General features: G+C 39.4%; 1 protein-coding gene across 13 annotated transcripts in view; it reads right to left on the bottom strand.

The window, feature by feature from the left end:
* The window catches only part of DPYD (dihydropyrimidine dehydrogenase), a 386,630-nt gene that overhangs the window by 278,664 nt on the left and 85,940 nt on the right, over nt 1–22,026 (bottom strand). The gene's annotated exons all lie outside the window — the stretch shown is intronic.

Here is a 22,026-nt window from a genome sequence, read left to right as displayed (position 1 = left end):
CATTTAAGGGCTAAGCCCTCAGGGTTAGTCTATGTAATTTGCAACAAACCAACCAAACAAGGTCAAAAACAGCTGATTTGCATGCATTTTTGGTTTTACATATCAGTGATTATCACAGGACAAATGCTGCAATGCTCGTTATTGCAGAATTCATGAAATTATTCCAGTTGTTCTTTCAATATAGTTTTACCAATGTACAGAACTTACACAAATTATAGTTCTAACAATTTACAGATATGGAAAAATGAAACAACATTTTTTAATGTATTATTTCAGCACCACTATTTATACAAGTCTAACAAGTCTACCCTAATTACTGTTACCTAGGACTAGTAAATAATACTGTGGAACAGAATACTTTCAAACACAAGAGTGATCGTTCTGGCTGCAAGGGGCCTACAGACAAAACACACAAAGAAAGGAAGAGTACGTCAGAAGGAACAAACACACCTGAAAATAGCTGCACTAAAAAAACTGTTCTAACTTTGTCAGTCACATGAGCTGCTTTTGGTTTTTTCAATTAAGTGTATAGCAAGAGTGAAGGCAAAGGCAGTTTAGTAAGAGATTAATTAGCTTTCATCTTCCTATTCATTATCACCTAGCTGCGTATTGCAGACGCTGTGGCACCAGCAATATTGCAGCCAAATTTGAAGGCACACATGGCAGCGGCTGTTTGGATTTCCTCACAGAGCTACTCATGGAGAAAGTGTCCCAGAGGAAATATTTAAAGGAAAACAGGTCTCACGGGCACCAAGGACTGAGAAACCCGACAGAGCCAAGTCCAGGTTCGATACCACAGGAGGTTAGTAGTGCAACTAGTCAGACATCGGAGAGCTATGGCAGATAAGCACCAACGGGTTTAGCTGTGGCAGTTAAGTGCATAGTGCTGGGCAGCAGTATATCGAGACATAAACTATAGATATCTTAACAAGCAAACATAGGCCACGAGGGAGCTCAAAGGGTGGATGTGGCCAGAGCACGGAGTCAAGAGGATGCCCTTCGCGTTCTAAGCAGACTGAAAGACAGCAGAGTTTTTGTATGAGAGGCCAGAAAAAAGGAGACACTAGACAAGATACAACACTGTCAGGACTTAGATGACAGTCTGGGCTGTACAGCAGGGAGGAAATAATAGAAATGAAAACAATCACACGTTTAAAAAAAGACAACAATTCAAGTTTGACTTTTTCCTCTCCACTTTCCTGAACGCGGTTTCTTTTAAAATGTAATAGTTCCGTTGCCAACACGGAAAGAATCGCCTTTAACACAGAATTCATTTCTACAGATTAGATATACAACAACGTCATGTCAAAACTGACTAGAAAGGCATCTAACAGGATAAGCAGCATACAGATTATCAGTTGTGGGTATTAAGCATCTTTACCAAATTATTTCTGTTTTGATTTTTGAGCTGGTTCACAAATAACAGCTGTTGAAAATGTCAACTATTAATGAGCGAGGACAACGCAAACTTGTATGGGAGCTTCTGGGGAGGAGGGAAGAGTGCCATGAATATGCCAGTCCAGACTTTCTCTGATAATACCACCATCTTCCGATTCTCTGAGCGCTCTGCAGACTAAAGTGCATCAGGCTGCCATTAATCCCACTTATCACCCTGACAGCTCAGTAATTACACTCCCGCTATAGCTACGTACTGTAAGGTACTGTAGCGCTAATAAAACATCAAGCACTGTGCAGAATGCATGCTGGTGAGGCGTTTTATTAAACTTGGGGGGTTGATTATCAAGTGACATTAGTGTTGACCTATTTTTCTATGTGACAATAAATTATCCTTTGACCATACCATAACAGATATTACAGAGTGCATTTACTGTACCAAGGAGCAAAGGTATTGCATTCTGGTGAGCCAGGCAAAAAGAATAAACAAAATAGTAGAACTGTCCCCCAGAAAGTTATTACAGAAATTAGTGCAAGTGATTGATCCTCTGAAAAATCACACACAAAATCCTGAGCTTAAGGGAACATGCCTGCAATTACTTTGAGCTTCAATACCACATGCATGTTCCCATATGAAGAAAAATTAATTACACTTCTTTATCTTTCTTTTTTCTGTAATTGCCTTCTTTCATTTTTCAAGGCTATTCCAGTACTATTTGTATAGCTCAAAAGATAAGGTAAACAAACCAGTAATTTAGGTTAAATCTAATTCACCTGTCGGTGCCCATTAAATTTAAATGAAAAGCTAAATGAAATGCTCATTACTAAGAAATACAAAATGAAACAATCATGTTTTTAAGCGGTCACACTACTCATGGATGACATAAAATGCAGAGCGTTAGACACAGCCAGACCTACACTGATTACTGAGACTAGTCATCTCAGAATCTACTTCAGTTAAAACACAGAAAAAGAAAAACTTTCACTTACCAGAGCCCTATTACCTTCTGTTCCCCTATTCGCTAATGGAACAGAACTACCTTTAAAAACATATAAACCGTGCTGGATCTTGCAAAATAGTATAGTCACCTCAGATGCGATTGGTTTCCATGCAAGAGGCAACACCTCAGTCTTTGTACCATTAAATCCCAACTTGGAGAACACGGAATGAAATCTTCCATTTTGGAAGCACTTCACTGTTGGCTCAGCTCAGTGTTATTGTAAAACAGTAAGTTAAGTTACATACAAAACTTCCACAAACTCTAAGTATAGCATATTTATATAAATATTTATGTAAATATTACCATTTGGCATAGCTTTATAGACATGCCTGTGACTATATAATGAAAGAAATTCACATTTTCCACACATCTAAACTCAAATGCTACATATCTAACTGAACAGTGCTAAATTATACATATGCATCTCCAGTGAACTAACTTTTAACTTCATTAGTACAATATTTAAAAATTATTTAATGCTTAAGGTGAGCTTGCTTGTGATTCTCTTTCAGCCCCAAAGTTACACATGCAAAGGAGGAACTTATGCAATATCCAACATTATCAACTCACAGGCTTGAACCTATCAATTTTCTCAGTACAAAATAAGCACCTAAAATTGTGTATGCACATGCATAAACACAAACTCACTCAAGCTACCTCTAATAGTATAGGCACTAAAGTATAAACCCCAAATGAAAACAGAGAGCAGCAGATTATTAATAATAATAAAAGAAAAAGGCATTTCAAGAACAGTGACTTTTTTTTCAAGGTAACAAATAAGAAAAAGGGAATAGAAAAATAAGTAGCAAATTTCTGGAACACATACTATCCTTTGGGAAAAATGATGCAGGAGAACCATGAAATATAGCTAGGCATAAAAAAAGAAGAGATGTAAATGAGGAAAAAAGGAACAGACAAAAAAGTAACAAATTTCTGGAACAAAAGACATACGAAGCCATTAGTGTACTCCTGTGCACAGAGGAAAAAAGAGAAGATAGCTACATCCAAGACTAGTTTCAATAAATACTTTTCATTGTCTAATTGTTGAAATATTTCTAAGTGTTGAAGTAAAAATATTTGACCAAGAGATTTGGTGACCAAGCCTCATTTCTGGGAGCAGACTAGCTTTTAACACATCCTTGCTTCTAAACAAAGAAGGGCAATTTAGCTATTTCATTACCCAAAATTGCAGTGAACAATTGTCTGTCTAACAGGCAATAGCGCTATCTGAAGTGCAATTACTTGTCTGCTGAAAGGCTAGAGGTAAAACAGATAATCTGAAGTAATATTCCACGATGGACCATTGCCGATAACCTATCAAATTTTCATATATCACAAAACAGGCCAAGTAAAGTTTATCTTCGTGACTGCTGGCAGAGGTTTAGAAGCAGATTAAATCCCAATCCATTCAAGTAGGTTTCTGCAGAACCTAAAGAATCATTTTTAAAAAGGACTTCTAGCTCTATCTGCAGAACTTTCTAAAAATTATATCCAGAAATATCCCACAACACAAAATAGGAGTGTCTTACACAGGTCACGTAACTACGTTCCAGTGTACACTGGCCAAGACTTGGGTCAATTATTTTCAAAAGAATGGTAGAGTGATGCCATCCAACAACCTGGAGACCAATTCACACTAGAGACCAATCATAACAGTTCTCATGACAAGGTGGTTCTTGTTTCCAAGCCTCTTGCACCGCTCTCTAAACCCTGAGCCGTGGACAGTAAACAGCGGAACAAAAAAACTCTTCCCAGAGTAAGGGAAAAATAGATCTATCATTTCAGTTTTGTAAATAGCTCCCAAGTTGACCACGAGACCCCTCCACCCCTATTGTCTGGGGTGACAGAAGGGAAGATAATCACTTAAGTTTTTCTCTTGCTATTTAACTTTAACTATTCATGGATAATTCTGTAGGTATTAGGTTCCCCTCTTCCCATTTGCTCTTACTACACCTGAACAGGGTCACGGACAACCCTGAACAGAGATTTGGACATGTGCACACTCATGTAAAAAGAGATGCCAGGAGAAAGATCCCTTACTGCAATGGAAAGATATTGATGGAAACCTACTGTTGCACCTGTGAAAAAGACCTGCTGCCATTATTTACAGTAGACGACTACTCTTTGGGTCTGCACTCAAACAAGGATGCTTGATCAGCAAGGAGTGAAGAGCAGTTCAAAGAAACAGGGAATGGCTGAGCTGGTGTCAGACAATAGAAGGCCTTCAAAACTTGCAGAATCCTTATGTCAATGGCATTCTAACTTCTGTGCCTTAACTCCTATTTATTTTGAGATATTACCGAGAGGATATATACAAAGCTGTGCTACCCAGAACTGTTATCTTGTTAAGATTTCGTGACTAACTACGATAAGCAAGAAAAAATAAGTTCTGCTAGTGAAAAAAATGGCGGTGGACAAATGATGATTAGCATCATTCACTCTTTGGATTAGAACTGCAATTTACCTTTGTTTGTAGACGTCCTCAGGAACCCTGCTTCTGACAAAGCTGTCTTCACTTCTGCTGAGTCATAAATGAACTTGTAGCCACTCTAAGGCCATTAACTACAAGTCATACATTGTGTTTGTGAAACACCCACGTGTGATTTTCTTCTCTGATCCTGTACCACATACCAGGAGCAAATTTCCAAGGCCTATTTATTTTTAGAAGCATGGAGTCCATGTATGATCTCCATTGGGCACCCAGTACAAGGTACATAAAACATAATGAAGTCAGGCAAGTGAAAAAATCAGGAGAAAAGCATGGGAAAAGAAAAAAGATGTACAGCTTCTCACAGGGAGAAGAGAGGAAACAGAGATTCTTTGGACCACTGGGAAAGTGAAAACCCTCAAAGACCACTGTAGAAGCCCAGAAGCAGCAGCCACCAATCTGTGTACCATGGAGAATAAAGATAAAAATCAAAACCAATTCCCACCCATGTCCCAAAAAATAAGTCCTTTTGTCTTCCTTTTCTTTGTATTTCATGCGGGGGAGCCAAAACAGAGAAAGAGATTAGGAAGCAATGGGGAGATTTTGTTGCCAGGTTTAAAGCGCAAAATACAGTAACAGCTGATAGAAGGGTTTGATGAGTACTAAAGACAAATAAAACTTAGGCAAATACCTGTTTTTATTCAAAAATCAAGAAGCAGAAAAAGAATTTATACTTATAATGCAGGTTTGAGAACTATGGAACGTTGAAGGCAAAATAATCTTTAGTTAGAGCCAACTATGAATACATCATTTTGGTCTGCAGGAGAAACAGATATAACCCCCAAGAAATTCCTCTGAACACAAAGGGTATTTGAACCTGTACAAAAGGCAGTGAACACAGACTAGCCAGGAAAGCAGTTATCATGGTCCTGGTTATGTAATCCTGGAAAAAAAAACATCCAGTCTATAGGCAATGCAATGGAACCATAAGAAATAAAAACCCTTTCACTTTCCTTCAGCTAATTGCAGATTTGGACAAAACCACAATAATGCATGCAGTGACTGGGCACATGATCACCTCCACTGAAAAGGATGATGCCTCTGGCACAGCTGTGCAAGTTTTTAGAAGTTTTCACTGGTGGTACACGCTGCAGAAAACGTCTGCCAACCTTTCAACTGCCATAGTTCTCATCATGCTATGAGATCAATGACTGATTCTGTCCCAGCTGGATAGTGGAACCAGGTGCAAAATAATACTAGCAACAGTGATAAACAGAACAATGAAAGAAATGCCACCGTTCCACGTTAACGTATGATAAAACTCACTGGAAGCCAGTGGGCAAATACAGACTGTTGATAAGGAACCTGGAAAACACGCACGAGACTCAAAAAAAAAGTTGTTGACAGGCAAGACAACAATTCTCTGCTGAGCAACAGAGCTGCGCCAGACAGGAATTTCACTGCAGTATATAACACCATCCTCCACATAGCAGAGGACAATCACTATTAGCCATGTATAGTGTTCTAGGAAAATACAGGGACATATTCTGAGGTGCTGGGCACCTAGAGGCAAAACCTTAAAACATACCCCTGCACGGCCCATAAGACTGCTGCAACACTAAACTCCAGTGTCAGTGGAGACAATGAATGGGAGTAGCAGTCTAGAGGCAGGGCAAAACACTCAAGATAATCTGAGGGTCAGTATAAATCTGAAACCATTTACCAGGGCACTGAAAAAAAGTAATTTTTAAATTATTGCTCAGCATGGCTTTCACATCACCAACAGTGATGTCAAGAATTATCTGGTATGTTTTGCCAGGTAGGGCCAATCAGCAGACAATAGTCTAGACCTCACTTGGAAGAAACATCTAGATGTGTAGGCTAAGCGTCAGAGCTAGGGGTCTTAAGAGTCCCAGAACTGCAGTCCTATAGAATGAACTAGGGGACTTGAAAGCATCAAAACTGTTGAGGCCAAGGAAGAAGTAATGCAGGATCAAGACCTCATATGATGATTCCTTGTGAGCAAGTGCCAAGAATGGAATATCAAGCTGTTTCTGAGGAAAACAAGACTCCTTACAGACCCTGAAAAACTGTAAGTAATGACATGATACAGGATGAGTATGATGACTGACAGGCACTGAAAGAATAAAGAAAACTTAATGAGACACTGTCCTAAAGAAGTATAAGCCTACAGAGCAGTACAATGATGCAACAAGACATGGGTTAGAAATGGCACTGTGCTGAAGCAGCCACCCTGGGTACTTACCTGTGGACAAACACAGAGGGGAGTATGTTCAGACAGAAAAGCTGCTAGCTGTGCTCGCTGGAATGGAACAGTCATCTCTGGACAGAAGATGAACATACTGTCTGATCATAAGCATCCTGAAAAGCACTGCTGTGTGGAATTCAGTAACTACAGAGCACATTTTTGAGATACTAAGGCCATAATGTAAAGCAGTAACCAGGAGATGATAATTCCTGAACAAGAACTCAACCTAAACCTTTAAGTATATGGAATGTGAACCAGATCTGATCCAGAAAATATTTCTGGTTCTAGGTTCACAATAATAGCTAAGCTGAAAACTGTTGTCTTCCAGGGGGGATCTGTAAGTACGTGCTGAGCATTACCAAGGCCATTAGTGAGCTTGCAATATAGACATTACACATCTCTCACCTGTGCACTGTGTGTTTGCTGACAGAGATTTACTGGGAGAGGTTATTTTCACTAATTCATCATCCTGATAAGTGTATGTCTCCAAGGACTAAAGAGCAGCTCACAGACTGATGTCTTGGAGAAACAAGAATGTTTTCTATGACTTCTGTAAAACAGTGAGAGAGCACCAGGTAAGTATGCAGATGCCATTACAAGGGTGCTAAGATATGCAGACGCCATTACAAGGGTGCTAAGATATGCAGACGGCCCACTGCAATCACACTGCCAGTACCTAACTTTTGCCAAGGTAAGCTGGTGTCGCTCTAACCAGTACAAGTAAATATGAAACACAACATGTCAAAAGACAATGGTATAACTTGAAGTGGGGCACCAATCAAACCAGCTAGCAAAGAGCTTATTGACGAAACCATGGCAAACACAAAGTATCAGAAGTTATCTAGCACTCTTAGAAGGTGTCAAGGCCGGAATCGGAAGCATGGGAAAGAGCCTCATCTATCTGAAGCTAGAAAATCAGAAGAAGGAAATATGCCACAAAAGGACCAAAAAGAAGTCTAAGACAGAGAAACAGCGGCAAGAAAGAAAAGCTCTCCTCAGCAGTGATTATTATAAAGAAGCGGGAAATTTGCAGATCAGCATCCTGGAAAGGCTGTGAAGTCTAACTGACAAAGACAGATTGGTGGTGAATGTGTGACCTTAACTTGAGCCAACTACTAGCTACCTTTTGGCACAGCAAGACAGAATTCACCTTCATGAAGAAAAAAAAACATTATCAGGAAAAACAAACATCCGTGAAACTTAGGGAGGTGCAGAAACTGCAAGAAAGAAGCTCATAGAAGGTAACAGGAAGCTTAGTTTGACAAAAAAAACATTATCAGGAAAAACAAACATCCGTGAAACTTAGGGAGGTGCAGAGACTGCAAGAAAGAAGCTCATAGAAGGTAACAGGAAGCTTAGTTTGTATGTATATGACTACCAACAGTTGCAATCTTGCAACTTATCCTTTCAATAAAAGGAGCAGGTCATGTTAAGAATAGTAAGCATTTAGTGCCTGCAACATTCAGAAAACAACATGACACAGGACTTAAGAAAACATTCAGTATCATGTAAGTTGGCAATACTATTTCACATCTAAAGAAATATGGGAAGACTCCCACATCACTGTTGCCTCTTTGGCCACCTGAGGCTCCTCTGAGCCTTCTACAGACCCATAGGAAATGGAAGGGCTTTTCTATCTGTGAACTAAGATGACCAGAGGAAACAAATTTTAAATAGAGATAATCTGCAGAATCAGAGACAGACAGGACATTCCTGCTGGCTGCTGCAGGAGATGTAAGGGAGGTGCTTTTGATCGAAAGGAAGAACTGCTCACAGTTTAAAGTTAGTCTTCAGACACAAAGCCCTCCTACTCTAGTGCAGAATAATGGCACTTACAGACAAGGTTATTTTCGGACACTTAAGAGGTACTGAATCATATGGAGATAGATGCCAAATCATTCAATTCATCGATGATTCATCTTTTCTCTTTCTTCTTTGGCTCTCTACACAAGCATAATTCTCTTTTCATTGCTTTATTTCTACTTCTGAATCCCCCTTGAGTGCAGGAACTCTCCCCTCTCCTTTGCATCTGCTTGGCTGTCTTCCTGCTTTCTACAGCCTTTTTTCTCCCCCCCTCCTTCATTCACCTCTCCACTTCTGTCTTACAACTTTTCATTGTTCTTCAGCGTTCCTCCATTTTAATGAATAATATTGATAACATAAAAAGCATGACCCAACACCTGCCAGCAGGTACTTCTGTCAGTAGCGTGGGAGAGAGCTGAACCAAGTTGCTTTGCAGTCCACCTTCTGATTTCCTACTATCCACAGGCCAGGCCTCCAGAAGCTCCATTGCCGGTAGGTTCTTGTACTAAAATTGTCCCTGCCAAGCAATGTTTCTTCTGCAAACTCAGGACCGTGCAAGTCCCAGTCTGTGATCAAACAGGTGGAAATAGTGGCTAACAGCAGAAAAGTAGATTGTTGGGATTTCCTCTTAAATCCTTCCTCAGTGGTGAGGACGCAGCCAGCCAGAGCTCTGCAGCCAGTTCAGAGGTAGCACTCTGAGCACCCCGCCAGGGGCAGAAGCCTCCTCTGAGTGACTCTGCCATGGGTAATTACATTCTGCCTGCTCTTCAAGTCTTCCTGCCATTTTATTGGGATACAGAATTTTTCATTTACTATATTGCAATATAGCCTCAAAGACTACTGCCTTTCACCCACGTCATTTTATATAGCTTGTATATCATTACTTTAATTGTATTTCTCCAATCCGCAATGTTTCAAGATAGAACTACATAAATTAAGAGTTAATTAAAAAGAGAAAAGTGGGGTAGCTTACAGCATACTGTAGCACAAATCATGTACATCAGTGCATGACAAATCAGAAAAGCTTTTGTATCCTTTTGATGTATCAGAAATCAAAACAATTGCTTTTTATGTATAATGCAAGTCATTCCAACCACGTTATGCTTTCTTACAAACTGCATTTGTGAACAAGCAAATCAAATGAATGGTTTACACTTCTATTAGTAGCTATGTTATATGCAGCCCAAACCCCAAATCAATACTACTACTTAAAACACATTTATTTTAACATCCTCAGTACTCCGTATTGAATATCTTTCAGTAACTCTTTCCTTCTGTCACAGGCAGCACAGTCTCAGCTCAGGTAATTACTTAATTTAATTTATTGCCAATTAACATAAGCTTTAATTACTGATTTGAGCATTGGGAAATAAAGACAACATAACCAATTAGACAGATGCTTTAAAAAAAAAAAAAAAAAAAACACACCACACACACACCTTTCCTCCCCTTCTTCCCCGTTCAACATCAGCCCAGCACCCCACCACCGCCCCATCCCCCCTTTGCTTCTTTTCACTGCACACAACCCTCACTCCTACCAGGTCCTTCGGAGAGCTGACCTGGCCAGGGCAGGAGGTTATAGCCACAGGCGCGTCTATGCTTCTTACGTGGGTCCTGGCAGGCCCTCTGGGGCGTCCCTGCCCCAGGGCGGGTCCCCTGCAGGCCCTCAGCCTCCTCCAGCACGGAGCACCTCATGCCGCAACTGCGCCTCCAGCCAACGCCCCTTCTACTCACCGCCTCTGTTTCAGCTCTCCAAACACGTCTCTCCACATTTCTCCTCCCATGTCCCCCTGCTTATCCTGCAGTCCCCTGGCCGATGCGGCCCTTTCTCCGACGCCCCCGCGCAGCAGCGCCCCGCGCTCCCCCGAGGGGCTGAAGTCATGGTGCGAGGCGCACTGCTGTCACCCGCTCCCGAGCCGGCCGGCACCAGCGCAGGGCGGTTCTCAGCCTCCTCCGCGCAGCTCCCCCGCCGCCCCGCTTCGGACCCTTCACCCTCACGCGCCAACTGCCTCTTCTCGTGCAGTTTTGAGAGGGTGATTTATTTACACCATTTTTAAATCTATGCTTTAAAAAAAAAATTTGTTATACATGGCTCTCCAACTCTGGCTTTATAAACAAGATTACGATAGCGTCTCACTAATTGCTACCTCAGTGCTCGGTGGAGGAACACAAGGCACACCGTTGTACCAGGACAGGACGTCCGGCGGTGTCAAAGCCCGCTTGCCGCTGCCCGAGCGGCGGTTTGAAACAGGACGGGTTGAGCGCGCGGCTCCCGACAAGCACACGCAGCCTGACACGTCCCCCACACGCGGGCCAGACCCACTGGCCAGCGCTGCCTCCCCAGCCCCCAGGCGGCCAGCCTCTGCCTCTTGGCAGGTTTTCCTTTCTCTTGAAATCATGTCCAAGTGACACAGGTTTCTTTCCAGTTTGCCAGCATTTTATATATTTTTTTTTTTTTATGAGGCTACTGAAAATAACTCACACCTGTTTCCGCTGCATCCAGGACCATGGGACATCAAATGTTGCATTAATTCTAACTTTTTACTTTAGTGGTGTCATATTAGGTTTACACAAGGTAAAGCAGTCAGTCAGTCCTCAAGTGGGCATCTAGTCCTAGGGTAGCACAGAGCGAACAGCTACAAGCCCCAGCAAGACCAGTATGTTTTCCTTCAGCAGGAATCTGGGGCTGGTTTTTCAGCTCCAGTTCCCAGGTCGGGTGCTGCCCTACCGCAGACCCTCACGGGACCTTCCCGGGTGCCTGGAGGCACTGCAGGCACTCCTCCCCCGGCAGTTATTCCTGGCCCTCTATGTGGTGGCACCTCCTCATGAACTTTGGCAGCTCCCACAAACAAGAGGCTAGATATTGCTTTCAGTTAGCTTTAAAAATTCAATATATTAATTTATCCATTGGCTTTAAAAAGGAGACTTGGGTTGTTTTTTTCCCCCGTTTGCTTCAGTACCATGTGTTTTGTTTGTTTGTTTGTTTTAAATAAACTTATGTTTGTATACACCTCTTTCTAACCATTTTTTAAATGGTCTATGGATCCATCAGCTGTCTTTGCTTGCTGCAAACACTTCCAGCTAGGCTTAAGAAGTTTTAAACAGTCCTATGACAGCTATGTACAACACTACAGTTGACATAACATTACATTATACTCTGAATGTTACCAGATGTGTTTAAACTGAACAGTCAACATGTGTAGTTCTTGAATTTCTATTTTCATGTGTCACATTAGCACTGGAATTAAACTTAGGTACCGCAGATCTTATGCCTATTCTACAGTCTGATGGCTCCCAACAAGTGCTTGGTGAAGAGGTTACTACCGCTTTCTGAAAAAAGCTTTTTAAGCTCTTTCCAGCAGGTCTTAGTACATAACTGGCCTAAAGATTGCTGCTTTGTGCACAAAAAGAAAGTGTATTGGGAGTTGGGTCTTTGCGTATTAGGTTACTTAAAATTAATCACAGAGGGAAGGAAACCAAACTTAAGAATGTACAAAAATATAAGATACATTTTCAGAAGAATAACCTACTTATCTTGAGTTTAATTTATAGCTTTATCTTTGTACCCACACTACTGGCCAAACGCATCCTCAAACGCATGAGTGTTTAAGGTAATAGCAGGAGCTGCATCTATTAAAGTCTGTATGTGAAGTTCTGAGGGCCAACACTCAATGTAAACAGGAGATCCATGCCAGTCTGATGGATATGCATTTCCCATACATCATGCTTACAAAAAAAAAAAAAAACCTGTGCCACCTGAGTAAAAGATTTATTGGGTAGACTATTTCCTCCCATTCACTTCAGAACTGAAAGAACTCTGTGCATTTCAAATAAGAGAATTTTAAAACATTAGATATTCATCACAGCAATATTCATTCATTTTCTCACTTTTCCTATTTCATTTTAAGCATGACGTTGCTACTTTTTCAAAAGCATTAATCAGTATGATATTTATTAAACTGTCCTAGAAAAACTCAGTATAGTTGGAATACATTTTACACTGTCAATAGCATTTCTATTTAATCCTTAAGAGAAGATTATAAAAACAAAAAAAAAAATCAAAAACGGTTAAAAGTTAAATTATAACTTCTCTCAAAACAATGATTACATTTAGACACTGCATATTAATTTACCTCAAAATCCCATAGACACAATACAGTTTGTTGCTTATTATGCCAAACTTGATTTTATAACATATTATTCCAGTAGCATAAAAGAGACGCAACAAATACATGTCATCAAGACTTTGATACTATTTAGTTAGAACTCAGGCTGCACTCTCACAAGTCCTTGAAAGCAGCACTTCACCTGCCAAACCAACCACTTGTAGTTCAACCGCACCTAGCCTTATGGAGTTTTTTAAACCGGTACATTTATGTTCACCACAATAGTGATCCCTTTCACATCAGAGACAGCTGTTACATGATGTTCAATATCCTTTTAATCCTCTATAGACCTTAGAGGGAACGGGTTGACAGAACTGACAGTTTTTATTATAGCCTGCCCTGTACACAGTAATCTTCTTTCACCTGGACTGTTCTCCCAGAAGTGTTACAGACTTTTTGACTTATATCAAGGATTATTTCTAGGCTTTTTAGGAGAGAAGAAATTATTTTTATGTGGTATGATCTTTACCCTGCAAAAATTACCTTTTCAAAACATGAAACACCTGTTGTCTATCTTAATGTCAATGAAGCTCCTTTGAGCTCATTGCAGGCAAATAAAACACTTTACAAGTCATACTTTTTGCTTCTAGATACCTTCAACGCCCATTGTACAAACACTCTACCATACATCTTTAGCAACAGCAGCTCATATCTACCATCTATTTATGCTGAAAACTTTTATATACATTAAATGTTGTATTAATAATATCCAAATTAACTATGATAAAGCCTAATGTAACTAAAATGCATGCATCAGAAATTTAAGAAAGCGTTCTCAGTGAAGAGCTACTCATGCAAAATCAACCCCTGATTTTCCTTACTACAATGCCACAGAGACTCTAAGAAATAGACCAATAGAGCTAATGCTCAGTCTTGCAGTTTAGGCATGCCAACAATTCCACCAAAACTAATGTAAGAGTGATTTACACAAAGAATCTTTGTGGAGAAGTAGTTTTGGGAAAGGCACTAACAACAGGATAAGCTAATGTTAATCTAGGAGATCATGTTAATCTAGAATCTCGCCACTTCCAAGGCATGTGTTCACTGCTCTTTCTGTAAGCATAATGCCTTTCCACCACTTCCAGTACCACCATGCTACTATAAATGGGCAGGAGGCAGGGGAGGGGGTATAATACCACAGAGGCTTGTGCAGGCCTTGCTGAGAATGAGGTGCATTAACCACTGCTTGCATTATCTAAAGATCTGACCCTACATTGAGCATATTCCAAAGCAGATGAAATACCTGTACTCTGCATCTGAAATAAGAGTTTCAACAATTTCAGTTTTCCTCATTTTCAGACTTAAGAGAGAAAAAATATTTTTGGCTGACAACAGTTGGGGACTCCAGAAACAAGAGTTCAACCACATTTCCACAGTGAACCTAATAAAGATGCTTCTTCCCACCCAGGAGATCAGTTATTGATCCTAGTCAACCAGCATTTTCTAAGTTTTATAACTCTTAGCCAGGGCATCCTCAATAAAAGCTCAGTTCTGCCAGATGCTGAACACTCCAGTTCACTACCAAATCGCTTAACTGTGCTGTATTTTAATATGCCTGTAGTCCTACTGACCCTCAGTTGGACCATGCATTTGCTTATAATTAAAACCCTTAAGTGATTTGCTAAATCAGCCTAACACAAGTCTTCCAGAAGGGAGCTCCCAGGACTCAAATTAGTAGGAAGAGCTGCAGTGTCCTCACTCTTTTTCCTCATCTTAAAATTAGAGCAGCTACACATTTTAGAATGATGTGCTGCCCCTAACATCTTTCCCTTGAGAGGCTCTACTAGTGGGGAAACTATTAGAATGCAGATAATTCTACAATTTAATATTTTCTCTAGAAATTGCATGTGTGCAGTCTTCCATCTTCTTTTGCAAATAAAGGGCTTTGTCTAAGATACCTTAATAAGTGAAACTGTGTAAAGATGTTCAGCCATCAAGACCCAGAAAAAAGGATATGGGCTTGCTATTTTTCATCTAATTTAAGCTGCACATCATTTACACATTTTTAGCCATGAGAAAATAATATATCCCTGTTTACAACATATGAACATCTAAAAATGGCATTTTCTTCTATGCTTTGCTGTTAAGGGAAATTATTTGGCTTTACTTTTCTATCTTAAGTTTATTCCAAAAGCAAAGATTCAAAAAAGTATCCTCTCTACAAATATAAAAGCTTTATGGCACAATAACAGAAATCATACAGACAAACTACAGAGGTCAGCACAGCGCAAAAATCAGGAACCCTTTTCAATTTACACAGCAAGTCAATGTTGCATCCATAATACCCCGAGTTTAAAGCTGTCAGTAACAGTTCAATAGCAGATAGTCAAAAATGTAATCTTATTTATTTACTAAAAGTAAGTACACTAATTCATTAAGACTGAATGATTGGTACATACACATTACCTATCTAGACTTTCACAGAATCAGAGAATGGTTGAGGTTGGAAGGGACCTCTGGAGATCAGCTAGTCCAACCTCCCTGCTCAAGCAGGGTCCTCTAGAGCATATTTCCCAGGATCATGTCCAGGCAGGTTTTGAATATCTCCAGCGAAGGAGACTCCACAACCTCTCTGGGCGACCTGTGCCAGTGCTCTGTCACCCTCACAGGAGGGAAGTTTTTCCTCACGTTCAGACGGAACTGGAAGGCTAGAATCGCCTTCACTGTGGAGAAGGTTGCGTCGTTCACAGTACAACGACATCAGTAAAAGCTGACATAGCCAAAAGTCACTTTCCAGACAGGTGATACTTACGTGAAACCAATATGTAATTTAGATAAGGCGGGGCGGGGGGTGCTGTTTGTTTGTTTTACCAGAACTGATGGAGACAGTACTGGTAATATCAAGGCTCACTTTCCATATATCTGGAAGGAGCTGAATGGTTAAAAACTGAATGGAGAAAAACATGCGGACCATTTGATATGAGGTATAAAATAGCTGTTCAGCCTTTTAAGTCTCACTAACCAAGGTTATTGTAAAGTTACATGGACAGACGACTGGACTAGACGACCTAATAGGCTTACGCCATCTTTGCGATTTCTTCTAGTATGCTGAATTATGGCCTTTAAAAATGGCAAATTTATGTCTGCTTATCAGTCTGCAGTTTAGGTGTCCTACAGAGATAAGTAAACTACAGAATTTAAGAGTTCACATATCTCTCAAGGTATTTAGGATTACAGGAGTGACAAATATTCGCACAAATTTTTCTTTTTTTTTTTTTTTTTTAATAATTCAAACTCTTCTCTTCAACACTTTGCCAGTCACTCCAAAACTGGGGTAAACAAAGGACTCTTAAGATAACAGTACCCAAAGGATTTAAATAAGTGGGTATTATATACCAGGATTTTCAAATATGAACACACACACACATTTTTAAAAAGGTTTTCATTTCTAAAATTATTGCATAGACTTTTAGATGGATGGAAATTAGGAAAAAAAATCTTATTTACTGACTAAATATAGAGAAAGTACTGGACTGTTAATGTCAAGAAAACATGGTTGGAAATTTGATCATGATCAGCTGATCTGCGTTTGCAACAATAAGAAACATTTTTTGCTATGAGGAAGGCATGAAAAACCTTGCTTTTTAGGTTTTAACCTTAAAATCTAAGTACAGAAGAAGAATTTTAACATCCTTTTAAGACAATTACATAAAGACAAAGTATTTGTCACATTTCCTCATGTGATGAAGCTAACGGCATAAAAATCCAGACATCATCTGGGATGGCTCAGCAGCTAAGTGCTATCCAGAAAATATTAAAAGAAAAGCTTTTTCAGAGCAATGCAGCTTAGAGAAATTTTAGGATGGATTAATAAAAACATTAATCTGTTAATTTACCATGGTCTGATAAATCACTTGTTCTTGAATATGTGGCACTGTACTTCTCTGTACTATACTCTCAAATTGTTAGACTTGCAACAAATATAGAAATCCCAGGAATGTAAGTGTAGTGCAATTGAAAAAGTGTACTCTTCCCATTCCCCAAAGGCACTGTTTTTTCAAAAACTTGCTAGAAGGATTTAAATATTCTCTTTTGGTAGATAGTTTCTTTTGCTACAGAAGAGCAGATGTCTGCCTTTTGGCAATTCTTTTACACAGCTACTTGAAAACAATTACAGAAAAAAGTTAAAAATGATTTATTTAAAGAACACTCCACAAAGACCCAAATATTGCATTCCTCACACAGACACAAATCACACAGAGACATTTGAGAAAGCCCAGGAATCAGCAGAAAGTGCCTCTTCCCTCTACGCAAAAAACCATACTACTGATGATCAGTAAAACCACAATTAGTCCTGCATTCCAGGCCCAGAAGCTGTGCGCTTAGCATTGCTGTTTTCTAGCCTAGAAACATTAGGGTCTGATGAACACATCTGATGACTTCCAGCAGCTTCATGCCTCAGCTTTCAGAGGCTACTATGATACAGCCTGCAATACCAGTACAATCGCAAGTATAGCTTCCCTACCAAAGTCTCTCTTCCTTAACAGTGAGGGCTGTTAACTGTTTTTGCTACTATATATGAATGTCAAAAGATGATGATCCTTGGTGGCCCAGACAGCTCTTATTAAATCTCTTTTTTAATAAGCATCCTGAGGCTCTCTACCCACATGCTCCCTGACACTGCACAGCCTTCCCTCTCCCTGTCCTGAGCACTGCTGTGCCTAAATACCTTCCATACTTCCCTGGACCTCAGCTTTCACCATGAATGAAGCCAATAGGAGAACCTCCCTGACAGCTACTACTGTCAAGCTGTTCCACCCCTGGCTCAGGGAAGTCAGCAAAACAGCCTATTGCTCCCTCAGTGCTCTGCCAAAATCCGATCACAGCAGAAAGTTTAAATACTGGGTAGACCGGTAAGAGCTTAGATCATGAGTGATGGTATTTCATCAGATTCCTTTCTAAGCCCAGTTAACTATTTTGGAAGCACAGTTAGCTCACCAGCATGGAGTCCCACTTCAGCCATATCTCAGGTATATTCAATGACTATTTTCTCTGAGGGAGTGAATGGTGTTAGAAATTCCTCAGTCAAGATGGGTACCTAAAGATACCAGAAACTATGTGGTTTTTATCTTTAGAGTTCTGATTGATTAAAATTATGTGGTTCAACAGAAAATACCAATGTAAATTCAACACAACATTGTTACAAGGGGTATTAGTGTTGCCAATTATCTATACTCCGTTATACAGTATGAAGCAGTGAAATAGGAGAATAAGCACAAGTAAATGAAGTTTACTCACTTCTAATTCAGCCAATATGATTTACTTTTCCTTTGCAAGCCTCGACTAGCAGAAAGATGCATTATCCCACTCTAATTTCCTATTTCACTATTGGCTTGAGGCATATTAGATGCATATTATGACTGATAACCTGTTTTTGGAAATAGTCCCTGCTTACTATTTTTAATATCTATCTGATTGAAGCAATTTTTGACATAATCAGAAGATGGGATATTTTGCCAATAATCAGAGGTTTGTCTTTCTGCATTAGTCAGCAACATACAGTAGTAGAGGCTCTTCTTTTTTCTTCATCCTTTCCTTTCATTATCTGTGACTAGACCCTTTGGCTCCTTGAAGCCCAGGAGATTTTCAGAGATACAGAAAGGAGTCTGACAGCCCTCCCTCAACAAGACGCAAAACAAAAAATTCCCAAATGACAACAAAACCAAGATCAGTGTAATTAGGAAGAGAAGTTCTATTTGTGCTTTTGCAAATCTCTCCACGAATCAATTTTGGTGCTTTATGATTGCTGAAACCCAGTAGCCTAAAGAATTCCACTTATTTAGGATTACAAAATACAACCACATGAAATTGTGCATTCACAATTCCAAACAAAAAAACCAAACACGCACAACAGATTATATAAAATAATACTTCCATTTCTCAGCAAAGACAAAACAGTGATACTGCTTGGGTGAAATATTCTACTGCCAGCACAGCATAATCTTTCCGAAAATATACTTATACTGTGTTTACCAGTGCTGTGCAAGATGATGTACTAGCATAAACAGCTAACAATGAACCACAAATGTCAAAACAGATTAAGTACATTATGTGGTGCATTATTCTTTTTTTACTGTGTTGGTTCACTTGCTAATTTGTACAATTCAGTAATTCATAGTAGTGCCTCCCTATCATTAGTGCAAATTAGTAATTTTCTAGCACATAATTAAAAATATGCAATATAAAGTATGAATTTAGTGCATGTTTGTTGCCTTTCTGAAGATAAAAAAAAGTTGCATGGTCAGATGAAAGGTTAGGGCACTTGCTGTGAACCTGAAAATAGCTCTACACAACCTCTTGACACATTTCTCAGCATCAACCTGGTGCACGTATAATGCTATCACCAGCACTTTAATCCTTAGCATGAAAATATATGGCTATTTTTTCCTCATGACTACCTAAACAGCTTCCTCTTCGTGTATTTTAAGCGGAAGTCATTCCTTCACTAAGTGAATCTTATTACTGCTACATCAGTAACATTGTATCTGTTACAATGCTTCTTTAACATACACTTTTTACACAGCATAAGCCTAAAACAGTATGTAGAGATAAATCTCAAAAAGGCAATTTCCACCTAAAACATAAACACTGCATTTTGTTTCTAAATTTAACCAAATAATCATTCAAATATCATTCACAGTATTGCTTTGCAAGAGTGACACCAATGGTTCACTTCAACTTTTGGATGGATGAGGGCTATTTTTAATGCGTCTATCTCATTATTAGCAGAGTTCACAATACAAACATTGCAAATAATAATGTGTAATTCAAATAACCTGTGTTCCAATAGAACATATGAATCAGACTTATTTTTAGATATTGTGATTTAATTTTGCCTATGTATTATGACAAAAAACTCAAGTTCCAGCATTCTCCACATTCTTATACTGTAAGGTATGTAAAGCAAAGCAACTCAACCAAAAGAGCTGAAATCAGTTTAGTAGGCATCCATGAATTATGTGCGACAAATGCCCTCAAGTATTCCACCTTTTTACACAGTCAGTTTATAATGACTTATGCTAGTATCTATTAAATATTTTATTAATTTATCATGAATATAAAGTATGACATTATCACCTTACTCTTGGAGAAAGAAGAGATTAAATTACTGACACACTTTGTCCCAAGGGGGGGAAGAAAGAGGAGAAGTAAAAAAAAGAAATAAGAAAAGGGAGAGAAAAAGTGAAACCAATGGTAGCAAGCATTAACTAGTCCAGAAACTTACTTTACTAGACCCAATTTCATAAACCAAGCTTACCCCAGGAGCCTTAGCACTTCTGGATGCAACAGACTCAAATTCTGGGACAAGAATTTGAGGTTCAGAAACCCACAGTTCTCTTGTAAAGTTAGTTAATTCACCGATTTTTCATTAGTGCTATATTTCCTCTGAATTTGAAAAATGTATTTTCCAGAATTGCTAAGTAAACAGTTATTTCTTAGATTGATAGTCCAAAAACTGACTATTTATATGTTATGTTCTTATAAGGGTGCATGTGTTATGCAAAGATAAAACAGCATTTAAAATAACTATATTGCATTTAATCTTCATATTGGTACATCTTCAGTTACTTGACAGACTTACTTCTGCAATGTTATTGTAACACAGTTGGTCTGAACTTTCCTGCTCATTTACAGATCTCTATTCCTTTACTAGAGACCAGCAGTATTTCTTCTGTAGACTCAGAATGTAGACTTAATGTCACATCTTGAAAGTGAGTGACATTTATTTCTTTCTCCACTAAGTTCGGGTATCACTTTTGTCTGCTGCTAAGTACAAAGTTCTTGACCATTTTCAAAAGCATTGTATTTTAATCACAGCTTCTTGCTAATATAAAACTTCCCTGCATTGCAACTCCAGTGACCAGTGTTCATCTTGAAAACAGTAGCCAGTTACCATTTGGAATGGAGAAATATGGCTCTTTAAATCAAATCAAAGTGCCTTCTGCAGTAAGACACCTCCTTGACAGCCCTGTGAATGTAATAAACTGACCCAGCACCAGGCGGTGTTCAGCTCTGTGGAGCCTGCTCAGATACCTCCATAGGTACACGTTCCCAGTGAAAACAAATGGTCCAAACCCTTCGCTTGGGAACTGGAAGCATCATAGCTATGCCAATGCACTTAACCACACGTGGAAGAATTAGCTCTGCTTATTTGTTATATTGCCAGAAAAATTAGGCTCACCATAACACTGACGCATCTACTATTTTCTAAAGTCCAGCTAGTACCTTAGCACATATGCTGTGTGGAAATACTAACTTGCTCAGAGCTACCTCAGAAATCCAGTATAATACTCACCTTGCATCACTTACATAAACCCTGGTTTTTGACTATGCCATCCCTACAGATGGGATTCAAATTACTGTATGATCTTGGAAGTCACGGCTAGTTCCATGTATTAAATTATACGATTTATATCTTCCATATCAGTGATAAAATGGTCATTACAGCTCATTAGTATTATCTGCTAGACAACGGTGAAGAGACTGACTTTACCACATTAATGTTTATACTTAGATTACGTATTTTAAAGTAAAATCTTTGCAAAGGGCTCCACATATTCTGGGACTAATTTGCAGCTGAAGACTTCTCACTTTCAGGACATATTTAGAGTTTTCTATTTCTACTGAAAAACTTGTACAATTTAAGTGACCTTCCCTCTCCTACCCCCAAAAAACTACCATGCACACCTGAAAATGAAAAAACCTAGAAGCCAAGTAAAATGACTTGAAATGAAGTTAAATGTGTTCTCCCTTCCTGCTACCAGATCTTGGCTTTAGCAAGGCTTTTGACCCTGTCTCCTGTAGCATCCTCACAGACAAATTGGACTAGATAAGTGGACAGTGAGGTGGACTGAAAACTGACTGAACTGCCAGGCTCAAAGGGTTATGATCAGCAGCACAAAATCCAGCTGGAGGCCAGTACCTAGTGAGGTACCCCAGACATTGATACCAGGGCCAGTACTG

This window comes from Struthio camelus, chromosome 8 (genome assembly GCF_040807025.1).
Source record: "Struthio camelus isolate bStrCam1 chromosome 8, bStrCam1.hap1, whole genome shotgun sequence".
Taxonomy (NCBI): Eukaryota; Metazoa; Chordata; class Aves; order Struthioniformes; family Struthionidae; genus Struthio; species Struthio camelus.
This window is presented reverse-complemented; position numbering and strand designations above follow the sequence as displayed.